At 39.6% G+C, this 19040-nt stretch overlaps 1 long non-coding RNA gene across 1 annotated transcript in view; it reads left to right on the forward strand.

Annotated features, from left to right (window-relative positions):
• The first annotated feature begins 59 nt into the window (after window positions 1–59).
• The window catches only part of LOC143437518 (uncharacterized), a 28248-nt gene continuing 9267 nt past the window's right edge, over window positions 60–19040 (forward strand). The window contains exons 1-2 of the long non-coding RNA XR_013106948.1: window positions 60–194; window positions 13950–14101. This is a non-coding gene — a long non-coding RNA (uncharacterized LOC143437518). The remainder of the gene's footprint in view (window positions 195–13949; window positions 14102–19040) is intronic.

Consider the following 19040-nt stretch of genomic DNA (forward strand, 5'->3'; position numbering starts at 1 on the left):
GCAGGAATGACGCGGCACACACAGGATCCTTCTGCAGTAAAGCTTTTATGCATCTTGAGAGGGAGAGCATAAGCTTACAGATGAAGAGGACCCCGAGGGGGCAAAATCCCAGCCCTTATATATGAAACTGCTCCCCGCCTAGGACGTGGCACCCAACGGTTGGCTGTAGCCTATTGACCGGTATTGTGTCACAGGTGAGGCAGTGCACAAGGAATGAAAAAAAGTTCTAGCACACGGGCAAACCACCTGTTTGTCAGTTGGTCGAGCGGATGTCAGTGCCATCTTGCAATGGCGAATGTGAGGGCGGCTCCTCACAGCGGGCCGGCCACTATCTCTGTGTAGCCCTGGCAATCACTGTGTAGACCAGGCTGGCCTTGAACTCAGAAATCTGCCTGCCTCTGCCTCCCAAGTGCTGGGATTAAAGGCATGCACCATCAATTATTGATCATTATTGGCTATTGATGAGTATTAATCATTGATTAGCACTGGCTGCTGACTATCAATTATCATCATTATTGATCACTTTTGGTTATTGACTAGTATTAATTATTGGCCATTGATTAGTATTGATTATTGATTACCATGATTATTGATCATTATTCCATCACCATCATCCCCCTGCCTCTGCCTCTGCCTCTGCCTCTGCCTCTGCCTCTGCCTCTGCCTCTGCCTCTGCCTCTGCCTCTGCCTCTGCCTCTGCCTCTGCCTCTGCCTCTGCCTCTGCCTCTGCCTCTGCCTCTGCCTCTGCCTCTGCCTCTGCCTCTGCCTCTGCCTCTGCCTCTGCCTCTGCCTCTGCCTCTGCCTCTGCCTCTGCCTCCCGATTGCTGGGATTAAAAGCATGCGCCACCACTGCCTGGCTATATCTGTCTCCTTAATGTATACTATAAAAGACAAAAGGGTTTGGGCAAATGTGCTGCAGAGTCAGAGAAACCACCAGTGTCTCTACAAGAAAGCAACTGGTCCAAATGTTTTGGGCTGATTCAGAATCAGCCAAGATAGTGACATTACTCAGATGTCACTGCCTAATCTAACAAGTGAGAAGCATCACCAGGGACCCCACAGGTGGTCACATCTGGCTGATGCTTCCCATGCAGCCCCAGAGTGGACCCAGCACCCCAGCTCCCACTGCTCAGCCACCTGCCCTTACCTATTGTGGGCAGTGATTCTGTGCTCACCATGACTTGATTTTAGAGCTTTGGTGAGGTCTCCACACAGCACCTGACAGCAGAGCTCAGAGCAGGGCACAGATGATCATTCAAGCCTGCACAGCCACTGTGAACTTGCAGAATGGCACCTGGAAGAACCTGCCTCCTTGTCAGATTGGCAGGTCTGCCTGGAAGCCTTGATAGGCCAGTGAGTCTTACCACTCCTCAAGGTTAAGGTGTGCTTCCAGGACAGGATCAGACCTTTTCCAGATCTCAGGAGTGGTTTGTACTCCATTAGCATTTGTTTATGTCCTTAAAGAGGAATCTCACCCCACCCAGCCCTGGGGAAGGACCCAACATTCCAGCTCTGGCTGTTCTGCTGCCTACTCCTCCCCTCTGAGAGCAATGACTCTACACTTACCAGGACCTGACTTCAGACCTTGTATGAGCTTTCCTCACAGCACTTGCCTTCTTCCTGTAATCAAGTTGAATAGCTTCCATATCCCATTATTCAAGGTGCAGTGGAAGTATCAATCTGACCCACAAGTGGAAGAATACCCTGGTTATTTCTTAGCATTCTGTATAAACTCTACCCCAGTTAGTTGGCAATGTAAGGCCCCTATGAAGGGATGGCCTCACCAGCCTCAGGAATTCATGGCCACCCAATAACTCACAAGATACTGAACTTGATGCAATCAGCAAGAGGTATATTTCGATCAACATGTTGAGGTCAAGACCCATGACCCACAAGGGGCAATAGGGTCTGACCCCGGGGCTTTGGAGGCAGAGAAAATTTAAAGGCAAAAACCACAACCTGGGGGGAAACCACAACCCCGGGGGAATGAAGAAGGGTTATTGTAGAGTACCTGGGGAAAGTCCCAGCCCATTATTCAGTTTGTGACAGGGTCCAAGGAACAGTCATGGGGAACATTTTGTATAGGCTATTCTGAAAAAGCCTATTCGTAATCAACCATCTATCTTGTGGTCAGCCAAGTTCCTGAAACACAGAGCTTATGACCAAGCTGACCTGCACTCTTGGTTCTGCTCAGTCTGCTAGGAGTTTTTGAAAAATTTTAACCCTTTCAGCAACAGCCAGGTATGCTCCTCCCCACAGTTACCTGGCAACAGCCGGGTAGGCCTGACCCCCTCCTTTCTCTTGATCTCTTGCTTTCTTGTTCTCTCTTTCTCTTGCCAACTTGGGATCTTCCCTTCCCCCCTCTTTCTCCACATGCTCATGCCTGGCTTCTACTTTTCTACTCTCTGCCTCTCTCTGCATTTCTCTGCCTCTACTATCCTCTTAACTCTCCTCCCCATGTCCTGAATAAACTATATTCTATACTATACTATATTATGGTGGGTTGCTCCTGAAGAAGAGCTGTCTCAGCATTAGGCATGCCCCCCTGGGGAAAGAAATATCTCAGCAGGAGGCATGAGTCTGCTGAGACATCCCCTTTCCCCACACTCCCACACACCCATAGAACATATTCCATCTGTCTTTAAAGAGAGGCAGTGAAAGAACCCCAAAGGGAGATCCCCACTCAAGTCACAGGATGGCACGTACCCAAAGACGCATGGGAGACCAGCTTGATGTTGACACATGAGGCAGTTTAATATCAGAGTTCTGGGTCAGCATGTATCTCACTCATGAGACAGTGGAGGTGACCCTGAGGATGAAAAATTAGGGCTTCTATAGGCAAGGGGTGGGGAAAGTGGGAAATTTTCACGCAGGTACACATGACTGGTTGCTTTACATTTTTGAACATCAACAGGCTGTGCAGGCTGAGCTGGCCCAAAATGGGGAAGGGTAGAAGAATACCAAATGGCCCATTACTCATTTGGATATATCTCTGTACTTTTAAGGATGTCCTTGCATACTTTTTATCTTTCATGTCCAGCCAGTTTCTTGGATGATTCAACAGGCCTTTGTCTTGTAACTCCACATCCTCTGTAAGTAATTAACTGGGCCCAAACTGTTGGGGTCCACACTAGCCCCACGTTGGGGCAGCCAAAATAAATGTTGCAGCCCATGCAAAATGTTGAGGCCCGGGCTGACCCACATTTGGGTGGCCACTGTATCCCAGCCCAAGCTGCCACTCTGGTCTGCGGGTTGGGGTTCAGCAAGAGCGAGGGTGAGGGCAGACTCGAAGAATGGAGACCAGACAGGGTGTGATTAAATCCCGTTTATTCTTCAGTCTCTCTTCCTCTAAGTGTTTCCTTCTCTGTCTCCTCTGTCTGCTGTGTCTGATTCTGTCTGGAGCCAAGTGTCTTCTACCTAATGTCTGATGTGTCTGGTTCTCTCCTCTGTGTCTCCCTAATGTCTGATGTGTCTGATTCTCCCTCTATAGTCTGAATCTCTACTGTCTGCCTCTGCCTTTTATATGTCTTACTTCTAAGCCACGCCTCTAAGTTACACCTTTAATCATGCCCTTAGGTCTTGTCTCTAAATCTGATCTCTACACTTCTAAATCATATTCTTAAGTCACACACCTTTAATCTCACACACCTTTAATCTCACACACCTTTAATCTCAAGGTATCTAAACCAAGATTATCGGAGTGTGCTCAGCTGTTGTAGGCTATTGTAATCCAAGTCTCATGTCAGGGTATATGGCTCAAGATGGCTGCAAAGCTGATAGCCGCTTTCTGCTAAAAGTCGGCCCCCAACAGAAAAGTACATGTTTCTTAAATTAAGCTGTATTTGTAAAGTTTAAGAATTAGCAATATTTTAAAAAGGAACAATTTTAAGCAATTATAAACCATGAGCTATAATATACTGGCTATGAGTATACAAATTGAAAGCTTGATTTTTCAGCATTTCAAACAGTGGCTACAGCACATAATACAATTATTTGTGCTGAAGCAGGGGTAAACTTAAGAAAATGAACATGTGATCCAATTATATATATAGTCTTCCCATTACGTGAGCTGTCTGTAAATATTTTCTGCCTTTGAATATTTTCTGGAGCAACAAGCACTCCCCCAAAATTTAAAGCTTGTTGTATGAGCATGAAGGCTTGCATTAAAACTCCTTCAGAGAGACCAACTAATAAAATACCATACAATGAATAAAATACACTGAAAGATTCAAACTCTTAACTTTTTTTATTAAAGCAACAACAAATTTTGTACATAATGTAAGGCTATTAGCCATTCCTTGAGGCAAAACTTTTTACTGATATTGCTTCATGGGCTCTCAAAAATTATAAGCATACTTACTGAGTGCAAATCCCTCACCTTCACCAAGATGTAAAAAAAGGTATAAAAACACTGTTCTAAATTTATAATAATTCTATATGCATTTTTTGGAATGGCAGCTGGAGTAGGCAAATGAGGCTGCAATATCCCACAAGTTTTATAAATCTTAAGTTTGAACTTTGGTTTGGATTAATTCTTTGTTTTGAGCAATTCTTTTATTAGCAGGCACAGCTATGCTATGGAGGAAAGCAGGCATGATTTTAATTTCTGCAGCGTGATCATTATATAACTCTTGGCCCATAAACTGTTGTGAATGTCTTTGGATCTGAGGCTGACCTTTATTCCCCAAGGGAGAAGCAATGTAATAAATTAACTTTGGAAAACACCTTTCTAGGGGCTAGTCAGAGTGACCATGACAAAAGGAATGTCACACAAGCTTTTGCTGAGCCCATTCTGAGCTTTGTCTTAACTCAAGTGTGAGAGTTCTTAATCTGGGCCTATTTCTTGAGGCCAGGACAACAATTATCCTTCCTGTACTGAGGACAAATTCCAGGGTAGTGATTCTGCTGACTGTCTATGCCTCTATTTTTGGACAGTCTTTCCAAAAATGACCCATGTCTCCATACCTAGAACATTCCTTATCACCTCAGTGCTGTGAAAGCATGGCTTGGACTGAAGTTAGCATTCTCACAAGCCAATTGTGTAAAAAACAACTCCTGCCTGGGGTCTCTAAAATTTCTACCAGCCCTTTTAGCAGCCTACCTACAAATTCCTAAAATGGTTTATCAGAGCCGTGTGTGTTCTAGATAAAACTCCCACTGAGATCTCAGTTTAACTATATTTTTTAGTTTCTTTTGCAGTATTAGAGTGTAACCATAATTTTGGGAAACAAAAGCGATTTTTAACAATATAAACAATTTATTTTCTCTAAAATCAACACCAAGTACATTACTTTCGTGTTACTAAGTTTGGCTGTCAGTTCTTATATATGAATGCATGATAGTGCATCTTTTAATAGCTGTTAAAGAGACATTGTTTTAAATCCTATCTTTATACACCTGGTTTCTGAATGACTCCAATCCTGAGTTACCAGTTTGAAGCCAACTTTCTGTTACCAAAGTTGCAAAATAAAATTTAATCATACCCAATAACTTATAGGCAAATAATCTATATCCAAGACATGCAGAACATTTTATACTTCTGAAACCAGTCCAAAGCAAAAATGAAGTGTACATATATTTACATATATTTAGACTAAACAAATTTTTCTTGCTTTTTCTAGCTGTAATTTCAAGAGAAGCACCTTGTCACCTGCTGAACCCAATAATCATAGTCACAGATTTTTCTAGGAGAACCATCCATTAGCTCCTTACCATAGAAGACAAAAAAACCTGTGGGTCTCTTTAAGAGCAGCTTTTACATCAATGAGACCATGGCAGGGCTCCTCCATCTGTGCTAGATTCCTAAGTGCAGGACTCCAAAGGCCAATTGAAACTGCTTTTTCTTTTTACTTTTCTCTCTCTCTCTCTCTCTCTCTCTCTCTCTCTCTCTGAAACTAGTTAAAGACTAAATCAAGGGCTTAACAACAAGCAGATAAAGTTCTAACCATTTTCTTTTAAACATGAAACATGGAACAACATTCAAGCAACAAAACAAAAACACAGACATAAACTGGCAGACAAGGACAGATTGGTGCACCAAGGACAAAAAATAGACATAGAGAGCAGTACTGAGGGTCTCTCCCATAGGAGCCAGAGAAAAAGCAGGACAGTCTCCTGATCTTCTCCTGCTCCCAGGAGGGCTCTAAAATCACCTTTTCTTTTGTTAACATGGCCGGCCAGAGGCCGAAGATCGGACAACTGCATTAGCCCTTTCTCTCCCTCATCTTCAAGGTTTAATCTTTTTATCTCCTCCTTAGGAGGTGTAGCATTTTTTTCATCAATAGTCTCCTCTTGGGGAAACATCAACAAACATCACCAATGAAACCTTTTTTATTTGGGAAAAGGGAAAAATTCTATTCTATCTCTATTTCTATCTTCTATTCTAACTCTATTCTAGCTTTATTCTAACTAACCTAACTCACTATTCTAACTAACTCTATTCTATTTGTCTTTTCTATTTAGGAAAAGGGAAAAATTCTATTCTATCTCTATTTCTATCTTCTATTCTAATTCTATTCTATTTGTACATCTTTCAGAGTACATGGTCACATGTTACAAGGTTCATCACAAATTCACACCAAAATTCCAAAGAATTTTTTAAGATCCTATTTTCTTAACCCTTACTCCTTGTGCCTTGAGGGACTCCTTGAGACCCTTTAAGAACAAATCATGTTTGCTCAATGCTTGTCCCAGAATTGTGTTGCTTTTTCTTACCTTCACCAGATCAGTCTCACAGGCGGGTGACTCTGTGGTGATCACAATGCGGATCTTCTTTCTTCTCTCCAGAGAAGCGTGGATCCTATGCTTTCGGGACATCCCTGTGGAAGCAACGTTTGATCGGACCCTGACCCACAGGCCACACGTCAGGCGCCAAGTTCGCTGGCCCATGGGGATTCGACTAGACCTTAGGGAAGGGGGCAAACAAGTGAAAGGACAAGAGACACAAAGAATGAGAGCAAGTCTGAGGTTCTGACCAAGCTCTGAAACTTTAATTTTGGGGGCAGGTTAAAAAGACACAGCAAACCAGAAAGTTTGGGTGAGGGTCATTGTTTCGGGCCATCCTACTATGGAATCCTTATCGCCGTAAACCTTCCCACTGTCAATATTTTATCGTCCTAGACCTTCCCACTGTCATAATCAGCTCCAAGGAAATGCCAGAAGTTCTTTAAGTTCCTGGGACCTGAGACCTGTGAACGTCCGTTCTTAACCTTGTACTGACTAGACTTTCTAAAACAGCAGGTAATTTCCTGTGTTTGGCTCCCAGCACAGGTTGAGAATCACTGCTACAGGTAGATCCAGCACTCTATCTATCCATAGATCTATCTATCTATCTATCTATCTATCTATCTATCTATCTATCTATCTATCCCTCTATCAAAATCTCTAACTGTGCCTATTGTTTGAGTGTGAAATGTGCCCATTAGGATTATGTGTAGTTGATTTGAACATTTAACATATTCAGTCAAGATCCTGCCTGCTACCATTTATTGATTGCACAACTCTGGACCAGTTAATGACTTCTGGTGCTTTATTTTATTCAGCCATATATGACAACTATAGTATTACCTGCATCATAGCATTACAGTGAGTAATTGAGTTAATTCATGTTAAAGAGCATAGGTCTGAGTTTCCTATGCTTTGTGTAGAGGCCAGAGGTCTATGTTCAATGTCTTCCAGTTGCTTTCTACCTAAATTTTTGAGTCTACATTTCTCACTGAACCTGGAGCTTGCCATTTTGCTGGACTGGCTGACTCCTAGGATCTGTGTCTTATGAGACAAAATGTTGGAGTTAGAAAGAAATGTGCAGCACTGTACAAGATTTTATGTAGATAAGAATCTGGACTTAGTTTCTTTTGCTAGCAAAGGACTTACTGAGTCTTCTCTCCAACCCTTGGAAAACACAGAAACAAACAAACATTGTCTGTCTTTCTCTCTCTCTCTTTCTTTCCCTTCCTTCTCCTCCTCCTCCTCCTCCTCCTCCTCCTCCTCCTCCTCCTCCTCCTCCTCCTCCTCCTCCTCCTCCTCCTCCTCCTCCTCTTCTTCTTCTTCTTCTTCTTCTTCTTCTTCTTCTTCTTCTTCTTCTTCTTCTTCTTCTTCTTCTTCTTCTGGCAAAATTTCTCTGTGTAGCCCTGGAACATTCAGTATGTAGATTTTTTTCCTGGAATATTCAGTATGTAGATTCGGCTGGCCTCAAACACAATAGATCAAGCTACCTCTGTCTCCAGAGTGATGGAATTAAAGGTGTGTTACCATTGCCTGTTTTCTGACAACATTTTTAATGTCATACAATAAAATAGAATTAGTTTTTATTATTACTTTTTTGAATGAAATTTGGTTGGCCACTGAAATTTATTTGATGTTCTAAATAGTTTCTTTGAATGTCTACAATAAAATAAAAAGTAAACGGTTGAGAATGATGGCCCCTTTTTAGTCTTAATGTGTATGTAAGATTTATTATTTATTTTTCTTTTATTTATTTATTTATTTATTGGATATTTTATTTACATTTCAGATGCCATTCCCTTTCCCCATTTCCCCTCCGTAGAAAACCCCTATCCCATGCAACTGTCTCCTTTTTGCATATATATTAATGTTAACCAAAGACTTTATAAGTTTGGTAGTGCTCAATATCAATCAGAAGTGTAACCCAATACCCAGCCTATATATATCAACTATCTTTGACTGATGGAGACATGTGAACGTCTGCCTCCATGTCCCCCCTCTTTCTTTCTCTCTCTCATCACCTAGCTCCTCCTCTCTTTCTCCTCCCCCTATCCTTACTCCTCCTTCTTCCTCTCTGTACTCCTCCCACCTTAGCTCCACCTACATATCACCCTTCCTGTTAAAATGAAACTTTTCTCTCAAAATACAATTAGAGAATAACTATACCAATTTATGTCAGTAACGTGCAAGTTAGACCTAATACCCAGTCCATCACTTTGTTGACTAAGCAGAAACTCTGTCATCTCTCCTAACTAAAAGACTTAGCTCTGAACCTGGCATTTTCTTGGCTTTAGAATGAATGTCAGCTGAAAACCATCCTCTCAAATCTTTTCTCTCAAAGTAAGTGCCAGGATTGGCTATGAGACTATAAGTTTCAACCACATCAGAAATCCAACATGACTGAGTTGACTGAAATTATGGGAAACACAAAGCATAGCTTCTAAAACTTAGCAAATATATAGAGACTGCTGAACACATGGACAGTCCCTATACCACAAAATGTTGGAATATCCGATCTTTAGTCTTCTGGCCCAGGATCATCTGACACACCGAGTGATGCAGAATTATTAAGGGTTGATTACTCTGTCTTGGCAGATATAATCAGTTGACTATTCTGCAAGTGTGTCCTTTTTCTGGATAGTAATTTGTCTGTAGATGGAAAGAGGCAATTCTTGCCTAGTAGCTGTCTCACCAAAAGTGGAAAAGCTCCAAAGATGTTCAATTTCTTCTTAGAATCCAAGACAGGAAGCTGTCAGGAGCAGATAGGTCTCTAATCAAAATGAACGTTAATACAAAAATGTTTGTAATGTCAATTCTGTGGACTTCTGATGTTTTGAAAACCAGCTATCCATGTAAGGTAATCTGGACTGTTCTCTGTTAACTTCCCTCAGCTATTTGTAAATAAAATATAAAAAACACCCTAATAATAAACTCAAAGAAATGAATTTTTAATAGGCCCTTAACTCACAGTCTAACCATCTCAAATAAGTTAAATAAGTTAAAGAAGGACTGGGTCTAAGCCTTGTAATCCTAAATGTGTTATACAGGCACAATGCCTCTGAGAATAACAATATTCATTTCACTTTTATATTAATAAGAAGCTCATACCAATGAAAACCTTAAATTTGAAATCAAAGTAAATTTTGTACCATTTAAGAAATTATAACTTCATCTTAATAATGAGTATGCATATTTCTACCAGTAGGTTATGGCTATGAAATATATCCTAGCTAATCCTCCCTGTTCCAACAAAACCACTACTTTTCCGTGGAAGGACAGCCCAATATTAACCACCTCAATCCCCAAGCCCAGGGAATATGGGCGCTGACTCTTCATTAACTTCTTCAAGCTGATTATGGGCATTGAGATATTAGAAGAGAGGTGTAGGGGGAAGAGTAAATTGATAAGCCTCTGACATCTGTGTCTTCAGTGCATCCAGCTGGAATTTCAGGACATCAGAGGTTTGAGCAGGTCTGCTCAGCTTACTTGATGAGTCAATACACCAAGGCTATGTAATCTGCAATATACAATTCTCAAAACAAATTTTAGTATCAAGATAATTTTTTGTTTTAATTGTGTAATCTAGTCTTCTGGCAGCCTGCCTCTGTCATGCCTAATACATATAATTCTGGGAGTTTCTATGAGGGTTTGTTCCTACCATCCATCCATTTTCACCTCTCTGCTTTCAAATTCCCCAACTCTAGGGAATCCAAACTTTCAGGCACCAAGGTTCTCCACTTCCACTGATGCCTAACCCTTTACCCTATTCTCCTTCTCCAATTACTATGAGGGTGTGCTCCCACCATCCTTTCATGCCCACCTCCCTGTTCTTGAAATTTCCCAACACTAGGGAATCCAAACTTTCAGGTACCAAGGCCATCCACTTCCACTGATGCCTGGCAAGGTCATCTTCAACTACCTATACAGGTGGAGCCATGAGTCCCTTCCTTTATGTTCTCGGGCTAGAGATTTTAGAATGGCTACTCCAGCTTGTTTCTTAGGACCATATGCTTGAAAAATTGTTTTCCAGTCTTTTACTCTAAGGTAGAGTCTATCTTTGTCACTGAGGCAGATTTCTGTATGCAGCAAAATGCTGGGTCCTGTTTATGTATCCAGTCTATTAGCCTATGTCTTTTAATTGGGGAATTGAGTCCATTGATGTTAAGAGATATTAAGGAACAGTGATTGTTGCTTCCTGTTATTTTTGTTATTAGAGGTAAAATTATCTTTGGGTGGCTATCTTCTTTTGGATTTGTTGAAAGAGGATTACTTTCTTGCTCTTTCTAGGGTATAATCTCCCTCCTTGTATTGGAATTTTCCTGCTATTATTTTTTGTAATGCTGGGTTTGTGGAAAGATATTGTGTAAATTTGATTTTGTTGTGGATTATCTTGGTTTGTCCATCTATGGTAATTGAGAGTTTTGCTGGATATACTAGCCTGGGCTGGCAATTGTGTTCTCTTAGGGTCTGTATGACATCTGTCCAGCATCTTCTAGCTTTTATAGTATCTGGTGAGAAGTCTGGTGTAATTCTGATAGGTCTGCCTTTATATGTTACTTGGCATTTTTCTCTTACTGCATTTAATATTCTTTCTTTGTTTTGTACACTTGGTGTTTTGATTATTGTGTGATGGGAGGTATTTCCTTTCTGGTCTAGTCTATTTGGTATTCTATAGACTTCTTGTATGTTTATGGGCATCTTGTTCTTTAGATTAGGAAAGTTTTCTTCTATAATTTTCTTGAAGATATTTATTGGCCCTTTAAGTTGGGAATCTTCACTCTCTTCTATACCTATTATTCTTAGGTTTGGTCTGCTCATTGTGTCCTGGATTTCCTGGATATTTTGTGTTAAGAACTTTTTGCATTTTGTGTTTTCTTTGACAGTTGTGTCAATATTTTTATGGTATCTTCTGCACCTGAGATTGTCTCTTTTATCTCTTGTATTCTGTTGGTGATGCTTGCATCTATGACTCCTAATTTCTTTCTTTCTTTTTTTTTTTTTTCCGAGACAGGGTTTCTCTATGTAGTCCTGGATATCCTGGAACTCACTCTGTAGATCAGGCTGGCCTCAAACTCAGAAATCTACCTGTCTCTGCCTCCCAAGTGCTGGGATTAAAGGCTGACTCTTAATTTCTTTCCTAGGTTTTCTATCTCCAGGGTGGTCTCCCTTTGTGAGTTCTTTATTGTTTCTACTTCCATTTTTATGTCCTGGATGGTTTTGTTCAATTCCTTCACCTGTTTGGTTGTGTTCTCTTGTAATTCTTTAAGGGATTTTTGTTTTTCCACTTTAAGGGCTTCTAACTGTTTACCTGTGTTCTCCTCAAATTCTTTGAGAGTGTTATTTATGTCCTTCTTAAAATCCTCTATCATCATCATTAGGAATGATTTTAAATCTGAATCTTACTTTCCTACTAATATGGGGAATTCAGGACTTTCTTGTGTGAGAGAACTATGTTCTAATGATGCCAAGTACCTTGGGTTGCTGATGCTTATATTCCTGCACTTGCCTTTTGCCATCTGGATCTCTTTATTGATATCTGCCCTGTCTCTGACTGAGCCTGTTTTTTCTATTATCTTGGTTTTATCAGAACTGTGTGGGGTTGGTGTTACTACTGGGGTAAGAGTTGGGATCCAAAATCTGCTTAGTGCTCAGGTGCAGACAGGAAAGTACCAGTGATACTTGCCAGGAGTGACTTCCTGGGTCCTAGTAAGTCCCAGTTACTCCCTGTTTGGGGCGGGGGTTGTTGTCTGCTTACCGAAGATACTGCCCAGGTTAGAGCTCCTGGGAGCCCTGCTTCCTCTGGGTTCTGTGAGATTGGGGGCAGAGCTGCTCTGGCCCAGACAAGAAGGAACCTATTTTTTATTTTTCAATCTAAAGAAGATGCTAAGTGAATATACCCAGTAGTGTACTCAATACAGTTGGAAGGCTATTACCATGTTCAGTTCTCCATTTCTGTGAGTCACACACATATTATCTTCAGTAACAGGGGCTTACTGTCAAGTTCTGGAGGATAACCAAGATCAGTGTTAGTAGCTTACTGGGGATCTATGGGATTGACGGGCCAACAGCTCACAAAGAGTATTTCATTTCAAGCACTACATTTGTGTTTATTAGACTATAGTGTCTAGTATGAGTATCAATATCTGTTAGTAGGTTACTCCATTTATACTCATTTTACCAATGTATATGTATATTTTCAGGTAGGCAGTATCTACAATAGTTAGCTTCTAAATGGCTTTTCAAAAATTGTTTTTAAATGTTAGTCTTGAAAGATAAAAAAATTTAAGTTAACCCCCTGAACCCTGTCCATAAAACAAAAGACATAAAAGTCAGTAAGTCAAACACGGTGGTGCCTCAGTACCAGGAAATTAGTTGACCACTAGAACAGATGGCCTTACCTAGTAGCCCTGAGACAAATGGTGCCAGGACACTATAGGCTTGAGATAAGCCTAACCTGCTTTGAACCAGAGCTCAAGATAGATAGATTGTAACTAGCCTGAAATAGCCAATTATAAAGTGACTTGCCATCCATCTTTAAGAGTTTGAGATCAAATGCATCTGTACCTCCTCCTTTTCCCCCTTCCCTAACCCTACCTGGTTTGTGGATTCTTCCTTTATAAGCTGTAAGAACTCATTGCTGGGCTGCTGATTTCCTCTACCCCTGGGTGGGTCATGAGTGAAGGATGCCCTAGCATGCTAGTTTTGAGTAAACCTCTTGCTATTGCATCAAGCTGTGTTTTTCATGAGTGATTTGGGGTGTGTCTTCAGTTCCCCATGGAATCATGAGGTCCCCGTTCAGTTGGGCTTTACAGTCCTACATCCTCTATGCTGATCTCCCACTACCCCATCATTTAACTTTTTTCCATGATTTTCCTTTTCTCCTTTATATTATTGAGTTCTATTTACCCTGCCTTAAAATTTCTCCCCATTATCCCTTACTTACTTTCTGACTTCTGAGTTTATTCCAAGTAAAACACATATATCTAGAGTTATGAATAAATGACTTAATGTTGGTTCCAAGAACAAGAATCCCACTTAGTACCTTGAACAGTGAGCTGAATTTATTTAACAAGTAAGTCCCAGATCTCCTACAGCATACCAACGTTGTTCACTTTTAAATTATTTGATATGTGCAGCTTATTTAAGCAAATATTATATTACACTGTATGTAGAAAAATCATCAAACTACAGCAAGTAATGACTTCCATTCTTCCTCAAATTCAAAGGAAACAGAAGAAGGCACTCTTTCATAAATTGAATTTTTTGGTGGGGCCATGACTACATTTGTCTGGACATGCTAGCCCCATATACTGGGCACATTTTTAGAAGACCTCTTGAGTATATTTGTGAAGATGGTGAACTGTCTGCTTCAATTCTGGTAAGCATCATTTTTTCTCTTCTATGGTCTCCCAGAAAAAAAATAAACAGACAGGAATAAGCACTTTCAAATTTTTTTTTTACTAATCCAAAGAACCCTTAAACAACTCATGACTTGAGAAGAAAAAGCTGGTAAAATATCACTTTTAAAGAAAAATTATCCCATTTAAACTTTACTTATTTATAGAAGGCAAGCATAAGAGGAAAATAGATTCTTGTCTCTTCCACTGGTTTAAGCAAAGACATTACCTTATGGGTGAGGGCAGGGGGGCACCTGTGAACTCACCTCAGTCCCACATTCCTCTATCAGCTTCGTTCTTGAACTCCCCATTAGTCTGAGATCTCCTTTCATGGACAACAACTACATTTGAGGATACTCATAATGGGAAGTGTTTGTCAATGCTTTCATTCGCATTTCAAGTGGTTCAACATGAAAATGTATATGTGTCTCTCCCCATGCCTGTGACCCTAGTAAAAAGCTTGGCTATTTGTTGATCAGATTAAAAAAATGATCACATTTAGAAGAACAGAGTGTACTTTTAAAAAGTCTTTAGGAAAATTTTACTGACTCTACGTGGCCCCATTGTCCAGATAGTAAACAAATGATTAAGCAATGTGCTGTCAAGCAATATTTACATGCTGCATGCAATATTCATGGTGGATATTTATTATTAGGATTGCTTTCAATGTGTTTTCTTGACCAAACATTACCATATTATACTCACATATAAACACACACACACACATGCTCCCCTTGATTCAGATTCATGTCGGCTTAGGTAACTTAATATTAATGCTCTATTTTAGTTAAGGTTGTAAAAGTTGATTACATGGGCAGTCTAAGTCAAATATGGTTGGGTGTTATAACATTCTCTTCAAGAAACATTAAACAAACAAGTTGAGCACACAGCAGATTATTGGTCCTAAATATTAAATAACCTCAAGATATATTTTTTTAACTTGCCTCTTATGTCCAGCAAAAGTTCCAATCTCTTACAATATAGGAGTTATTTCAATACTAATGTATCACCACATGGAAGAAACTATGTGTGGAAGGATCAAGTATAACTCCATTTCCTTCAGCTTAACTCCGCAGCCTTGTATAATGATAATAGTGAGTATTGTAGCTGTCAAGAAGGCTCACACTGTAGGTCTGCAAGTGTGGATCTGCAGGTACTTGTCTTTCTCTCATAAAGGGCAAGCTCTCTCTTATCAGTGATAAATGCCAAGACACAAAACTAATATTCAGAGAGTTGGCCAATACAAAGTCATGTCTGGCCCTAAAAGAGAAGCTGGGCTTGGGAGAAGAAGCAAACAAGTGCAGGGATTCTGCACACATTGTGGCATCTGCCTCAAAGGTTAGGGAAGTTCTAGCATCATGAGCCATTTCCTTCATTATGAATTATTATATACCTTTGGGTATCATGATCAAGGCCACTTTAGAAGACAATTTGTCATGGGTTACAGTTCCAGTGGGATAATAGTCCCTACGGCACTGACACATGGCTAAGAATAGAATTAATGTGCTGAGGGAATCATGTCTTCAATGGCAAACACAAAACAGAAAGAGGCACTGGATGTCAAGCATGCCAACGAAATCTCCAAGCATGCATTCAGTGGTATCCTTCTTTCAGCAAGGCTGAACAATGTCACAAAGCATCACTATCAATTGGCTACTAAGAGCATGGAGATAAAAACATTTGAAAATCTGAAGAACTGATCACAAAAACTCAATTTAGAGAAGTTATATTTAAGATTAAATGCTGTACATATTAGGTCTTACTTGTTTGTAATCTCATTCCAACTTCTTAGCATCAACATTGAAAAGAACAGACATAATAATATCAAAAATATTAATAAGATACTTTTAAAAGTATAAACTTGCCCTTCAGACCACTTGTCAAAACCGAGAATCTTGTATTTGAGTTCAGTACTGTTTTTCTCATGAAGGTGTAAATCAAAAGCTATAAATTTAAATTAAGAAAAAAATTACAAAAATTTGACCGAATAAGCAAATATTTTTCTCACTCAATATCTATTCATGAGGACTATTTTGCTCAAATATATTCTAGAAGATGTTTGTTCTCAAAAGAGATTCATCTTCATTTCCAAAAATTCCAAACTGTGTTCTTAGGTTTCTAGTCTGAGAGCAGTAAGTCTGAACTTGTCTTCTCACTGTGCCAGTCAGTAGAGTTCAGCCAATGTTCTGTATGGGACTCATGTAGGAATCTGTGAATGGTTGGGGGTTAAGGTGAATTCTTCCATTGTATGTTTCTCTGTAATCATTATTTTCTGTACACATAGTACTTTCTTAATTAAAATACATATAAGGATTTCCTTTGTAACATCCAAGAGGATGCACTAAAGGGAATGATGCACTACCTGTTTGTGAACAACAAAGTTTAAGGCTTGATATTCTTAGAGCTGAAACTGTGGCCCAAACTGACAAGTTTTATTTACTTCTACACATGAAGAGTGTTTTGAAGAAAGAACTGTATTATAAGTCCTGAATGATGGCCCATACCTGCAATTTCAGTATTTTACAGGCTGAGAGTATTTACCAAGAGTTAGAAGCCAGAATGGGTCACTTAGTTATTGTCGGATATCATGACTACAATGGGAAATATTATCTCAGAAGATAAAAAAAAAGCAAGTATGTCTAACTACTTTGAATTTTGTTTTTTTCCAAATAAAGTTGTTGTAGAATATAGACCATATAGGTTGTATAAATCTCTGAATACATGACAATGATATGAGATTAAATCTATTTTCCAGGGGAAATATTGGCTAGCCAGGATTGTGAGATGGTAGAAAAAATACAGGTTTTAGAGCTTAACAAGACAAGGTTGACCTCTTGCTCTTAGTAAAGAGAAACATGTAAGACTGTACAAATATCTTTCCTCACTGTCAGTTCAGAAGAGCTTCATGCTGTGGACAATGCTGGCTCTACACACAACAGCTTCTTTGGTTTACTTATGGTTCATCTGGAACAATACTTGAGTACCATTGACTTAGCTAAGTAAGTACCTTTCCAATCCTCTAACCAAATCCCTGGAAGGATTGGGTCTAAAGATGAAATGTTCTTGTTCACCCAGTCTTGGACCCTGGGAACCAAGCATTCAATACATGGACATTCTGGGGAGTTTCAGTCATAAATTAAAATTTTAGCTATAAACAGAATTCATCTTTGCCATTGTCTAATGAAAATGAACTTTGACTAAAAGTCATCACAAGCTATACTAAACAAGAAGTCCAGGGCACATCAGTGCATGGAGGGATTGATGCTTGTTCCCCAGATTCATTCCTTCTACACAAAAGAGCTCTCTGCACCTACACAAAAGAGAGTCTCTGCCTCCAAGATATTATATTTACTTTATGTAAAAACTCAATTATAGCAGTTTTGACTACTTAGTGGCTTCTAAATGTGAAACCAGAAACTCAAATGCTGTATGTATGTATGTTAGTTATTCTTGTATTGACAAAATACCTGAGCAATCTGAAGAAAGACAACCTTATGTTAGCTCATGTTTTGGGCTTATACAGCCCATAATATATAATACTATCAAAAGCATGAAGTGATCTAGTAGCATATGCAGTCAAGAAGCAAAGAGCAATAAAAGTGGGTGCTCACCTGGCTTCCTGATTTATCATCTTTTTATTCAGCCAAACATTACAGTCAAAAGGTTGTACTTCTACATGCAGCATAAGTCTTCTGAGTTAAAGCTGTCTAGAAACACCATCATATCATAACTAAACATAAGTCTTCTAGGACATTCCAAATCTATTAAGGATTCAATGAAGTTTAGTCACCAGTTTGCTTACTTTGACCATTAGCTTATTGAGTTTGAATGACTGGTAGTATTTTACAATTTTTGTCCAGTGTTTTTTTTTTATAAATATTACATTTATTTTAAAGAGGAAAGTTGCTCATACATTTTCTTGAATGGAGTCTTTCCACAGGATTCTGAATTTTACATTTTTCTAAGCTCTAAAATTTTGAGTCAAATGTGATTTACAACTGTGTCAAATGACAGCATGACATATTTACCCCTTTGTTTCATATTTTTCTTGTACAATATCTCCTTGAGAACTACTTGAAAATACTTGGAGAAAACATCAGTACATTTTTTGGGAAAAAAGTTTGATGATATGTAGTAACAGTGAGAGGATTTTGGATACTTTCAATAACTTCATCGACTTTGCTGACCCATATGCTGACCACTGCTGTCTTAGTGACAGCATACATCCAAAAGGGAATAAGTATGCATTGCTACAACGTATGGGGGGATTTCAGAGTTTTCACTGAAACACCAGCTGTTAGTCTTCTTCTCTCTTACAACTTTCAATATACATTCTTTGTTGTATATACTTAGTGTTTTAATAATGCTCAAAGGATTTTCCTCTCCCATCTAATCTGTTTGGTGTTCTGTGTGTGGGGTGGATTTGTTGTGCATAGATGGGCCTTTCCTTCATGTGGGGAATTTTCATCTAAGAGCATGCTGAAGATATCCATGCCATTAATTTGGTGTCTCATTCAGCTACACCAATAATTAAAAGTTTATGTATTTCAGGGATCTCTAACACCTAGCGTTACTGCCTGGCTAATAAAGACATTCTATTGGTTGAAACCCACATCCTAGAAGTCTTCTCTCATGGATACCCACACAACATTGTTGCCTGTGATGCTGTGAATTTCTCCTGTTTAAGTTGTCTGCCAGAGAAAATGAACCCAATTCAGATCCTAGATCAAAGCCATAGTCTCTTGTTCAAGGCTAAGTGCAAATGTTCATTTGAGGGGTGTATGTTCTCATAGGAAGTCATACTTTAAAATCCCTGACATCATGAAGGTGTCACTCTTAAACATGAGGAATATGTTACCTTTCCTGTTTTATCCAGACATAGATTGCTGCTACACTGAATCAGGTCTGAGCCTGCTGAGA

Source organism: Arvicanthis niloticus, chromosome 24 (assembly GCF_011762505.2).
Source record: "Arvicanthis niloticus isolate mArvNil1 chromosome 24, mArvNil1.pat.X, whole genome shotgun sequence".
Lineage (NCBI taxonomy): Eukaryota > Metazoa > Chordata > Mammalia > Rodentia > Muridae > Arvicanthis > Arvicanthis niloticus.